Raw genomic sequence first — 18613 nt, forward strand, 5'->3', positions numbered from 1 at the left:
AACTGGCTCCTCTACGCCTGCCGGCACCCGCCTGGCCTTGGTTGTCATGGCTTGCGTCACCCCAACCTCATGTGGTTGGGCACTTACGTAGAAATCTCCGATCCTCAGGAGGCCGCCTGGAGAGGCTGCTCCACCCGGAGGTCTTGGCGTCGCCTGCCTCGCGAGGGTCTTGTATTGATGGCCGTGTAGATGGGCATACCAGGATGTTGATGGAGCCACGCCGTGGGCCGGATGTAGGCATGTCTGGGTACCTTGTGTAACAATCGAAGACTGACGCTCCAGATGCCTTCCATGTTCTTCATTGTTGTGTGTGCTTTATTTGTTTGTTGCATTTCATCATGTCATCATGAGCATTGCATGCACATTTTTCTTTCAAAACTTGCGTCTTTTTGTAGTTGTCGCTTCTACCTCGCCTCTATTGACCTTTCTCAGAGCAATCGTTCTTTTGTTGCCCTACCGTTTGACCCTCTCTGCACAGTACTCAAACCCCTTCACAACCATGTCCAAACACCTCCCGAACCCGAACCGGGATTTCGTTACCGATGGGTTCGGATCATCTCCAAACATCTCTAAATATCTTTGGTTCTTTGTAAGACTATCCTAGCCTATTTGTCCCGGGCCGTCCGATTATGATCGGAGGGTTCAGGTAACCCCTACCCTAATCCCTTTAGGGTATAAACAATCTAACCCTAGAAAGTAGGCATCGTGTCCCATCCATCCCATCACCGCGGCGCCACTTTATTCCTCGGGATACTCACAGATCCTCATCGTCCAACCGCGCACAGCCAAGCCTCCACCTTCTCCTTGATTTCTCGCAGCCGCCAGTCCTCTGCTCGATCACCCCTATCACCCAATCCATCGATCCCCCCTCCAACCTAGTGCTCGAGATCCTTCGATCAAAGCCGACGTGAGAGCCTTGTCGCCCTGACCAAGAGCCTCCATGCTCGCTCAATGTGGGATCGAGAGGGAGCTCGTCCCATTTGCTCCTTCCTCCATGGCGCCGTCGCCGCCGGCGCACCCAGCCACCTGGACCGCGCCCCGTCTTCTCCGTCGACCAGGATCAGCCTCGTCCCCCTCCTCTCCTTCCTCTATGTCTTCCTCATCTCTCTCTCAACTCTCTGTCTTTCTCTGTACCAAGGAGCCAAGGCCACGCCATGGATGCTTCGTGTCGCAGCCACCGGGAACCGCTCCACCCGTCGCCGGACCCCGCTCGCCGGCATCCCATTCCCCTTCGGGTCATGCGAGATCCGGAGGATCCCCGTCATCATCCACCTCGAGCCACCCCGCGCCAAGTCCCACTGTCGACGCCTCCTACATCGCGCCCTGCTGCCCGCTGCCTCCTCTGTATCGCCGGCGCGTCCGACCTCTTCAACGCGTCGCTGCCGTCATCCTCGCACAGTAGTCGAGCTCTGCTTCCGCCTGCCTGCGTCCAAGCCAACACTGCTGCCGTTCTGCATCTCGTGACCTACTGCTGTGTCTGTTCTTGTTCTTCAGAACGAGCAGCAGCAGCAGTTCACTGACCAGCGCCAAGTCCCGCTCGAACCGCTGCTTCGTTGACCGCACTCCTCCTCTGCTCAGGCCCAGCGCGCCCCTGCCAGCTGCGCCACCACCGACCTGGGGTTGGCCCATGGGTGAGCGCCCACAGCCCCAGCTCTCTATTGGCCCAGCAATGCACTCAGATTCGGCCCGTGTCATGTTTTTTCCTCTAGACGAATTTAGCTATTATTCCAGGAGCTGTAGTTTTATAGGAAAAACCCTCCATGTTAATGCATTAATATCTCAAGAACCGTGCATCGCAGTTGAACAAACTATACATGTAAAATTCATAGATTAACAAGGTGCACTTACTTTGCATGTGTAACCACTCTAAAATATGATTTAGGGCAGACCAGTATCAAATTCATAATATGAAAATGGGGATGTTTTGGGATCGTTGTTTATTATTTCCGGCCTCATTTAATCTTGCCTAAATAGTTAGTTTACTTATGCATCACCTATTACCATGATAACCAACATTTAATTTTGATTAGTAGCATAAACGGGAGTGAACTAAATAATCGAATGTGGTGTTTCGTCAATATGCAACTCGTTGCATATTGAGCTCCACTTAATTTGTAGTATTGTTTGTTGCACTTTGCCATGCGATGCCTCATTGAACCGGCCATGCATCATACTTGGTTGCGCATCATGCCATGTTTATGTGATGGTTGTTTACCATGTCATTTGATTCTTTCCGGTGTTGCTTCTTAGTTCCGGTAACGTTGCGATTGTGAGGATTCGTTTGACTACGCCCGTTCATCTACTTCATTGTTTCAGTCTTCTTCCAAGCAGGATTTCAGGCAAGATGACATTCACCTTGGATCTCACTACTATCATTGCTTTGCTAGTTCTCTCGATGTTATCGCTATGTCGCGCTACCTACCACTTGTTTATCAAGCGTCCCAAATTGCCATGATAGCCTCTAATCTTTTTCACCATCCTAGCAAACCATGGTTTGGCTATGTTACCGCTTTGCTCAACCCCTCTTATAGCATTGCTAGTTGCAGGTGCAGTTGTAGTTTGTTCCATGTTGGGACATGGATGTCTTGGGATATCACAAGATCTCTTATTTAATCAGTGCATCTATATATTCTGTAAAGGGTGGAAGGCTTAGCCTTTTGCTTGGTGTGTTGTTCCACTCTTGCCGCCCTAGTTTCCCTCATACCGGTGTTACGTTCCTTGATTTTGCGTTCCTGACACGGTTGGGGTTTATGGGCCCCCCTTGATAGTTCTCTTTGAATAAAACTCTTTCAGCAAGGCCCAACTTTTGTTTTACCATTTGCCCAACATAATAAGTAAACATGATATTAAAAACGACGCATAGGGAGTTAGTGCTACCCGAGGAGTAATTCAACATAATACAGGGGGCCATTGCTGATGGTGTTGGTCCCAAACAGAGTGTAACACCCACGATGCGGCTATATCTCCCACGTGTCGGGGCACGACTTAGAGGCATAGCCGCATGGTAGGTTTGTCGCAAGAGGGTAATCTTCACACAATCCCATGTATTGAATACGAAAGGGATAAAGAGTTGGCTTACAACCACCACTTCACACAAATACAAGTTAAACATACATCATCCAGAATACAATCAAGGTCCGACTATGGAACCAAAATAAAAGAAGACAACCCCAATTACTAGATCCCTGATCGTCCCAACTGGGCTCCACTACTAATCATCAGGAAAGGAAACAACACAATGAACACGATCTTCATCGAGCTCCCACTTGATCTCAGTTGCGTCACCTACACTGGTATCATTGACACCTGCAATTGTTTGGAAGTATCTGTGAGCCACGAGGACTCAGCAATCTCACACCCGCGAGATGAAGACTATTTAAGCTTATGGGTAGGATAGGGTAATGAGGTGGAGCTGCAGCAAGCACTAAGCATATATGGTGGCTAACATATGCAAATAAGAGCAAGAAGAGAAGCAACGCAACGGTCGTGAACTAGAAGTGATCCTGAAACTACTTATGTTCAAACATAACTCCAAAGCCGTGTTCACTTCCCGGACTCCGCGGGAAAGAGACCATCATGACTACACATGCGGTTGATGCATTTTAATTAAGTTAAGTGTCACATTCTCTAAAACCGGACATTAACAGATTCTCATCTTCCCATAACCGCGGGCATGGCTTTCGAAAGTTCAAACCCTGCAGGGGTGTCCCAACTTAGCCCATCACAAGCTCTCACGGTCAACGAAGGATATTCCTTCTCCCAGGAAGACCCGATCAGACTCGGAATCCCGGTTACAAGACACTTCGACAATGGTAAAACAAGACCAGCGAAGCCACCCGATGTGCCGACAATCCCGATAGGAGTCGCACGTATCTCATTATCAGGGCAACACCGGATGAGACAATCTACGAGTAAAACCAGACCTCGAGTTTCCCCGAGGTGGCCCCGCAGGCGGCTCGGTTCGGACCAACACTTAGAGAAGCACTGGCCCGGGGGGGGGGGGGTTAAAATAAAGATGACCCTCGGGAGCGCTACTCCCAAGGGAAAAGTAGGTGGTGGTGAGGCAAATGGTAAAACCAAGGTTGGGCCTTGCTGGAGCAGTTTTATCCAAAGCGAACTGTCAAGGGGTCCCCATAAAACACAACCGTGTAAGGAACGCAAAATCAAGGAACATAACACCGGTATGATGGAAACTAGGGCGGCAAGAGTGGAACAAAACACCAGGCATAAGGCCGAGCCTTCCACCCTTTACCAAGTATATAGATGCATTAATTAAAATGAGAGATATTGTGATACCCCAACATATCCATGTTCCATCATGGAACCAACTTCATCTTCACCTGCAACTAGCAACGCTATAAGAGGGGCTGAGCACAAGCGGTAACATAGCCAAACAACGGTTTGCTAGGAAGGTGGGTTAGAGGCTTGACATGGCAATATGGGAGGCATGATATAACAAGTGGTAGGTAGCGCGACATAGCGATAGAGCGAACAACTAGCAAGCAAAGATAGAAGTGATTTCGAGGGTATGGTCATCTTGCCTGAGATCCCGCAAGGAAGAAGAACGAGTCAATGTAGAAGACAAACGGACAAAGTCGAACAAATCCTCACAAACACGACATTATCGGAACTAACCCGAAGAAGAAACACCGAAAAGAAACAAACAACATAGTAAACAACCACCACATAAACATGGCATGACGCACAACCAAGTATGATGCATGAGTTGCATATTGACGGAACACCACATGACTTATTTAGTTCTCTCCCGTTTAAGTACTCAACAATATTAAATGTTGGTTAGCATGGCAATGGGTGAAGCATAAGTGAGGCCGGAAATAACAAACAACAATTCCGGAAAATCCTCATGTGCATATTTTAGTTTTGGTACTGTTCTGCCCTAAACCCAATTTTAGAGTTGTTAAACATACAAGATGATGCCACCATGTTAAACTAGGCATTTTTCTACCCCATTTACATATAAAGTTTATTAAAAACCGAGCTACGGTTATTAAGTTATGAAATAAAGCATTTTAGCATGGCATATGAGCAAAATTAATCAAACACCATGTTAAACATGTTAAACATGGATGGAAGTGGCATATTATTAAACTAGATAAAATTTTAAGCATTTTTCATATATAATGTTTTTACGAAAGATACATGGTTGGTGAGTTCTTAAATGCATGTTGCTTCAGGGGTTTTCTGCAAAACAGCAAATCCCGGGGATAAAAGGAAAATCGTTCTGGAGCAAAAACATGAAACATGCCAAATTTGGTCAGCCCAACAGTGCAGGGGGATCGGGTGCTGCTCACCATGGGCCTTGGCCCGGCTCGGGTGAGGAGGCAGGCCGACTGGTCCTTGTCGGCGTTCTGGGAACGGGGGTCCCCAGACTTGCCTGCCTGCGGCCTGCGGCGTGGCTCAAGGGGGGCCCAGCACGGCCCATCTTCATCAACACAGACCCAAGACCCTCGCGAGGGGCCAAGCCTCGCGGGGTGGACGACACGGAGCTTCCTCAGGCACGGCCTCATCAGGCTGGCTCGCGAGGAGGCGGAGAGATCAAGGCGGGGTACCTCACGAGGTGCCCGTGACACAAGCCATGACGACCAAGGGCGCCAGGCGGGTGCCAGCCCGCAAAGTGTTCTCCTTTCCTCTTTGGTGCAAAGGGGGCAAGCGCAGCCGCGGAGTACCGAGGCATCAGGAAAAGGTTGCCATTTCGGTGCAACGAGACCAGGACCAGGAAGACTGCAAGACGGAGGTCATCGTGGAGCCCAGGACGGCGTCACCACCAGAGCTTTGTGCAGGCGAAGACTACTTTTGTCAGGGTAGCGAGTACTAGCTGTCCCCCTTCAAATTAGCCCGCCATTGTTGGCTCCCTTCCCGCTCGATATTTGGGAAGAGGACCAGGGCCTCTATAAATAGGACCAGCCACCCACAGAAGAGGGGGTTCGGAGGGGTTGAGAGGAGAGGTTCGATAGGAGGTTGAATCGGAGAAAGACAATCAGAGAGAGAGAGAAGGGTGGCTGAACTCCTCCCAGCAGTTCATCCCCCAGCCAAGAATAGACCCTCGCGAGGCTATTCTTCCTTGTATCATTCATCATCATCAGCCCAAGAGGCAATCCACCACACCACAAACTGGAGTAGAGTATTACACCACAACGGTGGCCCGAACTAGTATAAACCTTGTGTCGCTTGTGTTGTTCTTTCCATAGCTTAGATCTTAGCGAGGCGGAGGGGTGCAGGTAGGTAGGAAGCGAGATCTCCACGCGCACCCCAGTGTTCGAACCTCAAGGGTCTACCGGAACCTGAAATCCGACATTTGGCGCGCCAGGTAGGGGTGCGCCGGAATTCGTCTTCCACCACCCCGTTCTCCTCCGACCATCGCACCCATGTCTGACGCTCATCGGGCCCGCGCCGAGCGCCAGGCCGCTCTCGCTTCCCGCGTCGCCCAGACGGCTCCTGTCGGCGGGCGTCCTCACCGTTCCCCGTCACGTGCCATCAACGCCGCCATCGGCCCGGCGGGGGACGAGCAGCAAGCATTGTCTCAGCATCCGTCAGTGCGGCAAGACGGCCGCACCGCAACTCCCTCGCTCCCCCCAGCTGGTTCTTCGTCCCGCGCGCTCTGCGCACCCATGGAGGCTCGAGCTGCGCTCATCGCGGCGAACGAGCTCCTGCGCTACCGCCCCGTCGACGACGTCTATGAAGAATGGCTCGACCACGTCGCCGAGCTCGTCCGCGCCGCAGGGGGCTCTCCTGCGCCGTCCGTTCCGCTGCACCGCACCCCGCCCCGCGCGGGCGACGAAGCTCCGACGGCGCCCCGGCCGCCTCCTCCTCAAGAAGGCGCAATGGCTCCAAGGCGCATGGCCCCTGGGTGGAACCCGCTCCATCAGGTGCCAGCGCAGCAAGAGCAGAGCTGCCAGGAAGTCCCTCGCCCGCAAGAAGTTGCCCGGGCGCTCCCTACTCCAGCACGTCGCGACCATGCTCCTGCTCCCACATGTCAAGACCCAGCTGCAGCGTGTGGGGACATGCAAGACCAAGCTCTCCGTCACCCAAGGCCTCCCGTGGCCACAACAGGTTGTCGTGCCTTCACCGCCGAGCTACGCAGTGTCGCATGGCCCGGCAAGTTCAAGCCAGACCTGCCTCCTCACTACGACGGCACGGCTGACCCTGCGGAGTTCCCCCAGCTCTACGAGCTGGGCATCGAAGCTGCCAACGGAGACGAGAAGGTCATGGCGAACTGGTTTCCCATGGCGCTCAAGGACGGGGCCCGCACCTGACTCCTGAACCTGGCTCCAGGGACGATCTCCTCCTGGGATGAGATGCGCACCCGCTTTATCGCCAACTTCCAAGGTACTCGCGACCGGCCACCCGCCATGAGCGACATGCGCCGCATCAAGCAACAACCCGGGGAGACCCTGCAGAAGTACATCCAGCGCTTCAACAACGCACGCCTCAAGATTCCCAGGGTGACTGAAGAGGCCATCATCTCAGCCTTCTCCGACGACGTGCGTGATATCAAGATGAAGGAGGAGCTGGCGATGCATGAAGACCTGTGCACTTCTTTGGAGTTGTTCAACTTGGCAACCAAGTGCGCCAGGGCTGAGGAAGGGCGTCTCTCCCTCCTCGAGCTGCCTGTCGCGGACCCGGAAGAGAAGACGCCCAAGGCCAAGGATGTGAAGCACAAGGGGGCTGCCGTGCTCGCTGCAAAACCAGACACCAAGCGGGGCAGAGATAAGACCGAGCCTTCCAAGGGCAGCCGGTACTGCGTGTACCACGACCTCCACACCCACAACACCAATGAATGTCAAGAGCTCCGAGCCGTGCGAGAAGGAAGGATCGGCCGTCGCCCCGACCGCGGTAACCAGGGCTACGGTCGAGGAGGAGGAAGGAACGCAGGACGCTGGGAAGACCGTGGCCCGCGCCAAGGGTGGCGCGATCAACCTCACGAGGATTGCTGGCAAGACCCGCCTCGCGAGGGAGACTGGAGGGGTCGGCCTCGCGAGGATCGCCCGCAAGGCAACGCAGGCCTCCCTCCGCTGCCGCCGCAACCAAGGAGAAATGAGGACCGCCACCAGGACGAGGAGGCTGGGGGCTTCCAGGAGCCGCGCGCGATCGCCTGCATCCTGGGCGGGGCTCAAGCCCCAGCCTCTCAACGCATCTTCAAGCAGTTCGCCCGCGAAGTGAATGCAGTCCTCCCCAAGCTCGAAGCCACGCGCCCTCTCAGGTGGTCGGCGTGCGCCATCATGTTTAGCTCGGCAGATCAGCTCAAGTGTGCGGCTACAGCCGGAGTCCTCCCGATGCTCTGTTCCCCAATCATCAGCAACGTGGTGGTCACCAGGACCCTCATCGATGGCGGGGCAGGGCTCAACGTCCTGTCCGTGGAAACATTCAACAATCTCCAAGTGCCCTACAGCCAGCTTCAGCCAACCAAGCCTTTCTCCGGAGTCACCGACGGCTCCACGGTCCCGATCGGGCAGGTCTGCCTCCCTGTCACCTTCGGGGCACGCGACAACTACCGCACCGAGCTCATCGACTTCGACGTCGCTAACATTCGCCTGCCGTACAACGCCATCCTCAGGTACCCAGCACTGGCCAAGTTCAAGGCCGTAACTCACCACGGCTACAACGTCCTCAAGATGCCAGGAAGTGGCGGAGTCATCATGGTGCCCTATGAAGAGAAGGATGTGGTGTGTTCCCTGGAACGAGCCTTTCAGGCCGCGTCACTAGAAGACCTGGATCATGGAAGCAGGAGGCTTCCCGAGACCGCCCCCAAGAAGAAGAAGACATCGTCCGGCCCGGCTCCTCAGGAGGCAGGCCCCTCTGGGCCTGTGCCTGCCCAGGGGGAACCTCCTTCCATCGCATAGGAAAGCGCGCCCGGCGCCCTCCTCAGGCAGGGCTCGGGGGCTCTCCCCTGGAGGGCCACCGACCTGGCTAGGGTCACGAGGGAGGCGCTTGGGCACCACATGGAGGCGTGTTTGGAAGCATGTTTCCCTCAAGAAGGAGTAAGGCAAGGAGAGCCAGACCCTCAGGAGTTCGTCAGCAAGGCCATTCAGGAGCTACAGGAGTCAAGAGTCATGAAAGTCGGCCGCCGTCTACCAGCAGTGGCTCCCCATCCAGGCGAGGATGGTGGGCTGCGCGTCTACATCGACATACCAGGGCTCAACCGAGTCGCCTCTCTGGAGCGCCTCTGGCCCTCGCGAGTGGGGGCGCTGCGGAGGTCCACCCCACAGCTATGTTCGCATGCCTTACGGCTTGCCGAACGCGGCTGCCACGTACCAGCGCCTCATGAGGGGCATCATGGAGGCACAAGAGGCCAGGCGTTCCGCAGCCCTGGCGGAGATGGAGATGGTCCGCGGTGAGCCGCCAGCACCTCCGGAGCCTCCCAAGGCCCTCGGGCCTGGGGGCTCGTGAGGATTGGCTTCCGCAGCCCACCGAGTCTGCTACACCAACACCCCTTCATCCTCAACGTCATCAGGTGACATCTTTCAAGTTTCACTTCCAGCTAGGAGCGCCCCCCACAGGGCTGCATTATTCCCAGGCCGCGTGGGTCCGTCCCTGCGGCATGTACCCCTTTTATTTCATGTTGTTAGCTTACCTTATTGGGGGCGCCCCTCGGGATGCATGATCCCCAAGTCGCTCGGGCCTGACCCAGTGATGTCCGCCTTCCCAGCATCTATTTGAACGAATCCACTCCTTCACGGCTAATGTGTTTTACCTAGTTGCCTGCTCAGCTGACGCCAACTAACAGAGCTGCTCCAAAACGACACGACTCTTGCGCATGGGTCCGTCCCTGCAACACCGACAGACTTGAATGGCTGAGCTCTGGCCGCAGCAGCCCCGCATAGCGTCACCTCGTCAAGCCTTTAGTGCCTCATTACCCCTCGGAAGCAACCAACGGCTGACTGTCAATTGTCATGGCAACCCCTTGTTTTCTTTTCTATGATGGGTCTACAGGATCTCTTAAAGGAGCTACGTCAGGCGAGGCCCTTGCGGTGTCTCCTCCACTCTCGTCCACGTGAACCGCTTGCACGTTAAAGGGGGGTGCCTGAGCATCGCGACTCAGGGCTCCTACTGGCTCTCCAGCCCTCACCCTATGGCCTTGTCCACGGCATCACGACCTGGCATACCAGTGATGGCTGAGACTCGCTCGAGGGCCGGGACCCGAGGACGTAGAGCAGAAAGGGGAACAAAGGCGAGAGGGGAGAGACACACGAGGACCTCGCCGAGCACCCTCGCGCATGCCGATGCACGGACCCGGCGACACGCCAGAGAGCGGCCCCTGATTCTTGAGATAAGTCATCACCCGGAAGCACCAGCTACCGTGGCACCATCCCCGCACCTAATGCTATCCCGTGTTAGCGACGCCGCTCTCCTTTCTCACCAAACGACGGCTGCTTGGGCGCCAAAGGGGACCTCCTGAGCATCGCGACTCAGGGGCTCTTACCGGACTCCGGGTCGCTCACCTCCTGGCCTTGACCACGGCATCGCGACCTGGCATACCAGCGACGGCTGAAGCCGCCTTGGGACTGGGACCTGTCGGCGCAGAGCACCAAGCCCTCGTGAGGTTCGAAAGGGAGGACTGAGCTAAAACGGAATGAGCAACTCGCACAATTCTACGACAAGGGTTATATTAACAAAACAGGATCACAGGCACCTTACAAGCCCCCACGGGATGCATTTTTGATTCCTCGCAGGGAACAGATCCTAAAGGGACACTAACTACGCGCGCCCCAGCAGAAGACGCCATCATCAACAGTGGGCCGTCAAGCACCGGCGCCAACCCCATCCAGATCAGAGTCGGCGGCGGCCTGACGAGCCCGCCTTGCTCCAGGAGCGGAGCCGGCTCGGGGGCTCGTAGCTGTCGTCGCTCGTCTCCGGAGTCGCAAAGAGCTCGCCAGAGTCGCTGGAACCTCCTCCGCCTCCTCCGCCTGAGGAGCCGCCAAGGGAGCGGTCGACGGGCCCAGTTCTCGCCGCAGCAGGGCCCCGACCACTTCTCCCGGGGCAGCACTCCAGCCGGCGCCCGCTCGCATCGAAGACCTTGAAGAGAATCACTGAAGCACCGTCGTAATCCAAGTGGATCGCGAAGACGCCCCTTGTCCTGCAAACCCGGGCGATTTCTCTCCAGCCCCAAGTCATGAAGACCTCACCCGGGGCAACGACCGTGACCTCTGCCTCGGTCGCGAGGGTGCTGCAGCCGGCGTGCTGCAACCAGAGCTCCAGGGGCTCTACCTACAGGATGATGGAGGCGAAGAAGGAAGGAGAGGCATAAGAAAGGGGATCTGAGCAGCAACCGGAGAAAGCAAAAAGCGAAGCCTGGGCAGATGCCGCCCCTTATCAACTCACGCGGTTGCTGAGGCGCCCACGTCCAGTCAACCGCCACGCGGCGCCCAAGGCTGCAGGCTGTTAGGGCCCACGGCGCTTCGCTCTTGCCCTTCCGCCTCCCTGCACGGCCAAGTCCGGGCACGCCTTGGGCCCGGGGGCTACTGTCGGCGTTCTGGGAATGGGGGTACCCAGACTTGCCTGCCTGCGGCCTGCAGCGTGGCTCAAGGGGGGCCCAGCACGGCCCCTCTTCATCAACACAGACCCAAGACCCTCGCGAGGGGCCAAGCCTCGCGGGGCGGACAACACGGAGCTTCCTCAGGCACGGCCTCATCAGGCTGGCTCGCGAGGAGGCAGAGAGATCAAGGCGGGGTACCTCACGAGGTGCCCGTGACGCAAGCCATGACGACCAAGGGCGCCAGGCGGGTGCCAGCCCGCGCAGTGTCCTCCTTTCCTCTTTGGTGCAAAGGGGGCAAGTGCAGCCGCGGAGTACCGAGGCATCAGGCAAAGGTTGCCAGTTCGGTGCAACAAGACCAGGACCAGGAAGACTGCAAGACGGAGGTCACCGTGGAGCCCAGGACGGCGTCACCACTAGAGCTTTGTGCAGGCGAAGACTACTTTTGTCAGGGTAGCGAGTACTAGCTGTCCCCCTTCAAATTAGCCCGCCATTGTTGGCTCCCTTCCCGCTCGATATTTGGGAAGAGGACCAGGGCCTCTATAAATAGGACCAGCCACCCACAGAAGAGGGGGTTCAGAGGGGTTGATAGGAGAGGTTCGATAGGAGGTTGAATCGGAGAAAGACAATCAGAGAGAGAGAGAAGGGTGGCTGAACTCCTCCCAATAGTTCATCGCCCCAGCCAAGAACAGACCCTAGCGAGGCTTTTCTTCCTTGTATCATTCATCATCATCAGCCCAAGAGGCAATCCACCACACCACAAACTGGAGTAGGGTATTACACCACAACGGTGGCCCGAACCAGTATAAACCCTGTGTCTCTTGTGTTGTTCTTTCCATAGCTTAGATCTTAGCGAGGCGGAGGGGTGCAGGTAGGTAGGAAGCGAGATCTCCGTGCGCACCCCAGTGTTCGAACCTCAAGGGTCTGCCGGAACCCGAAATCCGACAGTCCTGCTGGGCCAGCGGGCGAGAACGAGGCCCACGCGCGGTCAACGTGCTTGTCGCCCTCCTCGTGCCTGGTTCACGAGCATGAAGCAAGGGCGTCGGCTCTAGGAGGCTCCGGTGAGGGCGAGACTTGGAACGGCAGTGGCGACGCGGACCCAGCGGGGATGGACGGCTCCGGGTAGCGTCATCCCAGATCTGGCCGGAGCCGCGAGATCCGGCGATGGAGGATCTCGAGGCCGGCGAGCTCATGCGAAGAAGAGGGAGGGAGCTCGGGTGAGAGAGAGAGGAGGGGAAAGGAAGGCGGGTGAATTGGGCGAGCTCACCAAGGCAGCGATGATCACCGGCGGCGGCAGGTCCAGCGAAGACGGCGACCGGCAACGAGGAAAGGGGAAAGGCTAGGGATGCCCAAAAATGGCAAGGGGGGCTGCTTAAATAGGGTAGGGAGTCTAGTGTTAGGGGAACTAGTCCGTTTTCGGACCATTAGATCTCGATCGGACGACTTCGGACACGAGGAGGGGTAGGTGGGCTGCAGGTGGGCTGTGTAGAAGGCAAATGGCTGAGAAGAGAGGAGAGAGAGAGGCCCGGCAGCAGTTTCGGAGACCGAAAACGTCCGACGTTTGACCGACTATAATGCCGCTATAGTTATTCGTTGGGACGTCAAATGGACTCCGAATGCGATGAAACTTGGCAGGCGGTCTACTGACAACATAATAACACTGCATGCCAACTTTCAACCCATTTCAAGAACATTTTACGGCCACTTATAAAATACTATTTCGGAGGTGCCGTGGGCGCATGCAAGTGTGTCTGGGCTCAGGACGGACAACGGAAGGAACGGGAGACTTGGACGGATGCAAGTTTTGAAAACATGATGATGCAATGCACATGAAGACATGGAAAAATGCAACACGCAAGCCAATGACAAGGAAACAACATCGAATAACTGGAAGACACCTGGGGCATCGGTCTCGGGGCGTCACATAGAGCCACTTGCAGTGCCACCCCTTCACCAGGGGTTTTCGTTGCCGCACATACTGCTCATCCGATCGTGGCCTGAGACGAGATATGCGTGGCTACTATCAGGGTGTCGGCACGCCGGGAGGTCTTGCTGGACTTGTTTTACCATTGTCGAAATGTCTTGTGAACCAGGATTCCGAGTTTGATCGGGTTGTTCCGGGAGGAGGATTTTTCTCCGTTGATCGTGAGAGCTTGTCGTGGGCTAAGTTGGGACACCCTTGCAGGGTTTAAACTTTCAAGAGCCATGCCTGCGGTTATGTTGCAGATGGGAATTTTTAATATCCGGTTGTAGAGAACTTGACACCAGATCCGAAATAAAATACACCAACCGCGTGTGTGACCGTGACTATCTCTTTTCAAGTGAGTCGAGTAGAGAACACGGTGGGGTTATGTTTGAACATAAGTAGTTCAGGATCACTTCTTGATCATTACTAGTTTGCGACCGTTTGCGTAGTTTCTCATTTTACACTTGTACACGTAAGTTAGCCACCATATAATGTTTAGTCGCTTGCTACAACCTCACCACTTATCCCGTCCCTACCAATTAAACTTTGCTAGTCTTGATACCCTATGGTAATGGGATTGCTGAGTCCTTGTGGCTCATAGATTACTACAACAATAGTTGCAGGTACAGGTAATGCAATGATCATGACGTGAGAGCGATGCTCGCTTGTTTGGGGTTCTTCTTCTGCTTCTTCGATCAAGGGACAGGTTCCTGGTCGGGGATCCTGGGATTAGCAGTGTGGATGTCGTTCTTCTTTTTCGTTTGATTTCATCCGTAGTCAGATCCTACTCTTCTGTATGATGTTTGCTTTGTATTGATGAACTGTTGTATTCATGTTGTAGCTTGTGTCTAGTGTAAGCCATTTTCTTGTATTCTCATCTATTCAATACATGGTATGTTGTAATGATATCCACCTTGCTATGCGCTCGAAGTGCGATTGTGCCTCAATCATGAATTCACCACGTGATTGGGATAGAATCGCATCTTGGGCGCTACAAGTTGTTATCAGAGCCTTACCGACCTTAGGAGCCCCCTTGATTGATCGAACCACTGCCGTTGTTGACTCTAGAAGAAAACTAGTTTGAGTCTAGTTATATATCGGAGAGTAGGAATTATTTTTACTCCTCAGCCCCTTCGCCGCTCTGGTGAGGACTCGTCACGTAGGTGTTTTTCCACTCTTCTATCCTTTTTCACTCAATTTTTTTTGGATCAGGCGGGTATTGTGGAATTGTTCCGATATCATTGTGACGGTGATTCCGTCATGGTGCCTCCTGACATTTAGGGGTTGTGGCAGTGTCCCCAGGAGTTGAGCTCCAAGGTGTTTTTGTCACAATGCTTATCGTATCAGTTCCGAAATACGAGAGGATGCCGACATCAAAAACACTTCTATACTCTTTGTGGTGAGGGTAGTTTGATGACAACCAGTACTGGGGAGAGCGATCAGATGTATTGACACAACTAGTATATCGGATGTTTATAAGGTCTAAGGTGAGGGAGTCCGGGACTAAGGGGTCCTCGGGCGTCCTGCCTATTGGACATGGGCCGGACTATTGGGCCATGAAGATACAAGATAGAAGACTTTCTCCCGTGTTCGGGTAGGACTCTCCTTTGCGTGGATGGCAAGCTAGGCGGCTGGATGTACTATTTCCTTTCTATGTAACCAACTTTGTACAACCCTAGTCCCCTCCGATGTCTATATAAACCGGAGGGTTTATTTCATAGCGATAATCATAATCACATAGGTTAGAGTTCTAGGTTTTTAGTCATTATGATCTCGTGGTAGATCAACTCTTGTAACCCCCATACTCATCAATATTAATCTAGCAGGATGTAGGGGTTTTTTTTTGACCATGAAGACTGCAGGGCTTACAGCCCACAGCATTTTATTAAAAAAACAAACACATACAGGGTTTCCTCAAGGTGAGGAAAGAAAAAGATAACAAAGAAAAAAGAAAAGAAAGAGGAAGAAAAACTATACAGGGTAGGGGAGCACTATACCTATAAATTACAAAATAAACAAAGGAGCCAAACAGGAACTCTCCTCAAGGAGGAAGAAAATCAATCCACTTAAGAAGGGCGTCTCTAAATTTCCGTTTTATTCGGTGGGAGAGCAGAGTGGTATCATGAATGAAGCTATTCCTCCATGCCCTGAAAGAGGGTTGAATGTTCCTGAAAGTTCTATCATTCCTGATCTTCCAAATATTCCACCAGGCCAAGAAAACCACCTCCCCCAAAAAAGGTTTGTTGAAATCCTTCCTTGCATGATGAGCAATTTCCACCATATCGTCACCATTTTTCCATTCAATTTGTAGGTAGTTCCAGACTCGAGCACTAAAATTGCACTGGAAGAACAGGTGATTTCTGTCCTCCAGAGCTCCAGTCAGACAAAGAACACATTCAGGCCGTTCATTGATTCTCCAATGTCTCCTCTGAATCATGTCCTTGGTGTTAATCCTGTCCATGATGACAAGCCAAGCAAACATCTTGATCGACATAGTGCAGCAACTTTTCCATATCCATCCCAAGATGGGGTTTGAGACCATTGGCTGATAGACAAAATCATAAAACTTTTTTGCTGTATACTCTGATTTCTTGCCATGCCTCCATCCCCAGTGGTCATTAGATTGATTATCCAAATGGAAAGACCCCATTAATGAGGAGAGCTGTTGCATTTCTTGGAAGGCTTGTTCAGTCATAGGCAAGTAGAAAAGCTCCTGAAAAGAACTAGCCTGAAAAACTTCCTTGACTGAGAGGTTTTTGTGGAGACAAAAAGAAAAAAGCCTAGGAAATCGCTCTTGCAGAGGAACCGAACTGTTCCCAATTTGCCAGAAGTCTGACCAGAACTGCACTGTATCTCCACTATGAACATCAACCGATGTAACGGCTCTGAAATTATCCATCAACTTGCATACATATTTCCACCAAAAGGAGCCACAGAGAACAGTATCATGTGGAATCCTTTAAAAGTAGTAAGAATCCCAAACTAATTGCACCCAGGGCACATCCATCTTATTATAAAATTTGCTGAGGTGTTTTAATAAGAGAGCATCATTCTGCAGTCCAAGGTTTAAAGTCCCAAGCCCCCCCTTTGACTTAGGTCTACAAACAAGTTGCCAAGCCGCCAGTGAGTGACCCTTTTCCTGACCCTATTTCCTCCATAAACACTGCCTTTGGATTCTTTCCAATTGTTTTAAAATACCCTGAGGAATGGACAGGCTACAAAGGAAAAAGATAGGCAAGGAAGAGATCACAGAATTGACTAATTGCAGTCTGCTCCCTTGTGGCAAGAACCATGAACTTGCTGTCAATCTTCTCTCCATACAATCCACAAGAGGAAGGAGGTCAACTATTTTAGGCCTGGTGGTCCCCACTGGCAGCCCCAGATATGTAAAAGGCATAGTGCCTAATTTGCAATCAAAAAAGGCAGCCAGGTCAGAAGCATCCTGCTCATCTACATTGATAGGATACATGGAGGATTTATGGAAATTGATCTGCAGTCCAGTTGCCTGTGAGAAGGAATGCAAAACTGATTTCAGAGCCCTCAATTGACTTAGATCAGCATTTAGGAATAGCAGTGTGTCATCTGCATATTGGACCACTGGGAAATCTGGATCATGGGTAAGCAGGGGCCTGCTTATTAAACCTTGTTGGAGAAGATTGTTCACTAAAGTCTGTAAAAGATCAGCCGCAATAACAAATAGTAAGGGAGAAATTGGGTCCCCTTGCTTGACTCCACATTTGCATTTGAAATGTTTACCAGGTACTCCATTCAGTAGTACAGAAGAAGTGCCAGAAGACAGCAACTGCTTAATCCAAACAATCCACCTTTCGTCAAAACCTTTTGCAATTAAGATCTTTATGATTGCCTCATGCTGGATAGAGTCAAAAGCCTTTTCAAAGTCCAACTTAAGCAAAAGGATGGGCCTTTTCGACTGATTGCACTGGATATACTCAAATGTCCAAGCAAGACAATCCTGGATTGTTCTTGATTTGATGAAACCATATTGGTTTTTATGCACACATTTGGTGATCTCCAGTTGGAATCTGTTAGCAGCAAGCTTTGTAAGAAACTTTAGGCCAACAGAGGTTAGAGAGATTGGTCGAAAATCTCCCACACCCTCAGGTGTCTGCTTCTTTGGGACCAGGGTAATGAATGCATCATTCGAATTTTCTAATTGCACTGTTCCAGCATGAAACTCCGTAACCAGCTGTATAAAATCAGCAGAAATTATATGCCAACACTTTTTTAAAAAGAGCCCGTTAAAGCCATCAGGTCCAGGGGCCTTATCAATTGGCAAGTCCTTGATGACCTGCTCAATTTCTTTTAATTCAAAAGGTTTTGTGAGCACCTCCAAACCCTGGACCCTGGGTATTAGGGACAATATGGTTGCATCCAAAGAAATTGACTTAACTGTCCCCATTCTGCTTTTGAAGGTTGTCAGGAATTCTCTGGCCATTTCCTCATGGTTAGATGTTACTGTTCCATCTGACAGCAACAAGCTTGCCACAGAGTTTTTTCTAAATCTTTCAGTTGCCATGGCCTGAAAGAATTTGGAGTTTTCCTCTCCCACTTTGATATACCTAATTGTACATCTTTTCCTCCAGTACAAGTATTGCATGTGAAGCAGGTGTTCATGATGCATTTTAATTATTTTCCTGAAATTAAACTCAGGCCTGGATAAAGATCTCTTATCTTCAAGATTGTCCAACCAAAGAATTACCCAGTTACACTTCTCAATCAACCTTTTGATGTGTGATAAACCTTTCTGCCATTTCTTGAGAGCAAACCTCAAAGCTTTCAGTTTGTCCACAATTATTGCCGAAATATGGGTCTTACGACTGGGGCGAGCCCACACCTCCTGCACACATTCCATAAAGCCTGCCTGATGAATCCAAAAGTTTTCAAACCTGAAGATATGTGCTTTGGGAATTGCTGTACTGATGGCCACCAGACAAGGAACATGATCAGACGCAGTCTTTGCCAAAGGGGTCAGTTGGGTCATGGGATATATGTTAATCCAACTTGCAGAAGTAAAAACCCAGTCCAACTGTTCCAGGAGTGGCCTGTCTTGCATGTTAGACCATGTGAATTTACGTCCTTTTAGAGGAAGTTCTAACAATCCCAAATGGCCAATTATTTCATTGAAAATGAAC

Source organism: Triticum urartu, chromosome 6A (genome assembly GCF_056163025.1).
Source record: "Triticum urartu cultivar PI428250 chromosome 6A, HENAU_Tu73, whole genome shotgun sequence".
Lineage (NCBI taxonomy): Eukaryota > Viridiplantae > Streptophyta > Magnoliopsida > Poales > Poaceae > Triticum > Triticum urartu.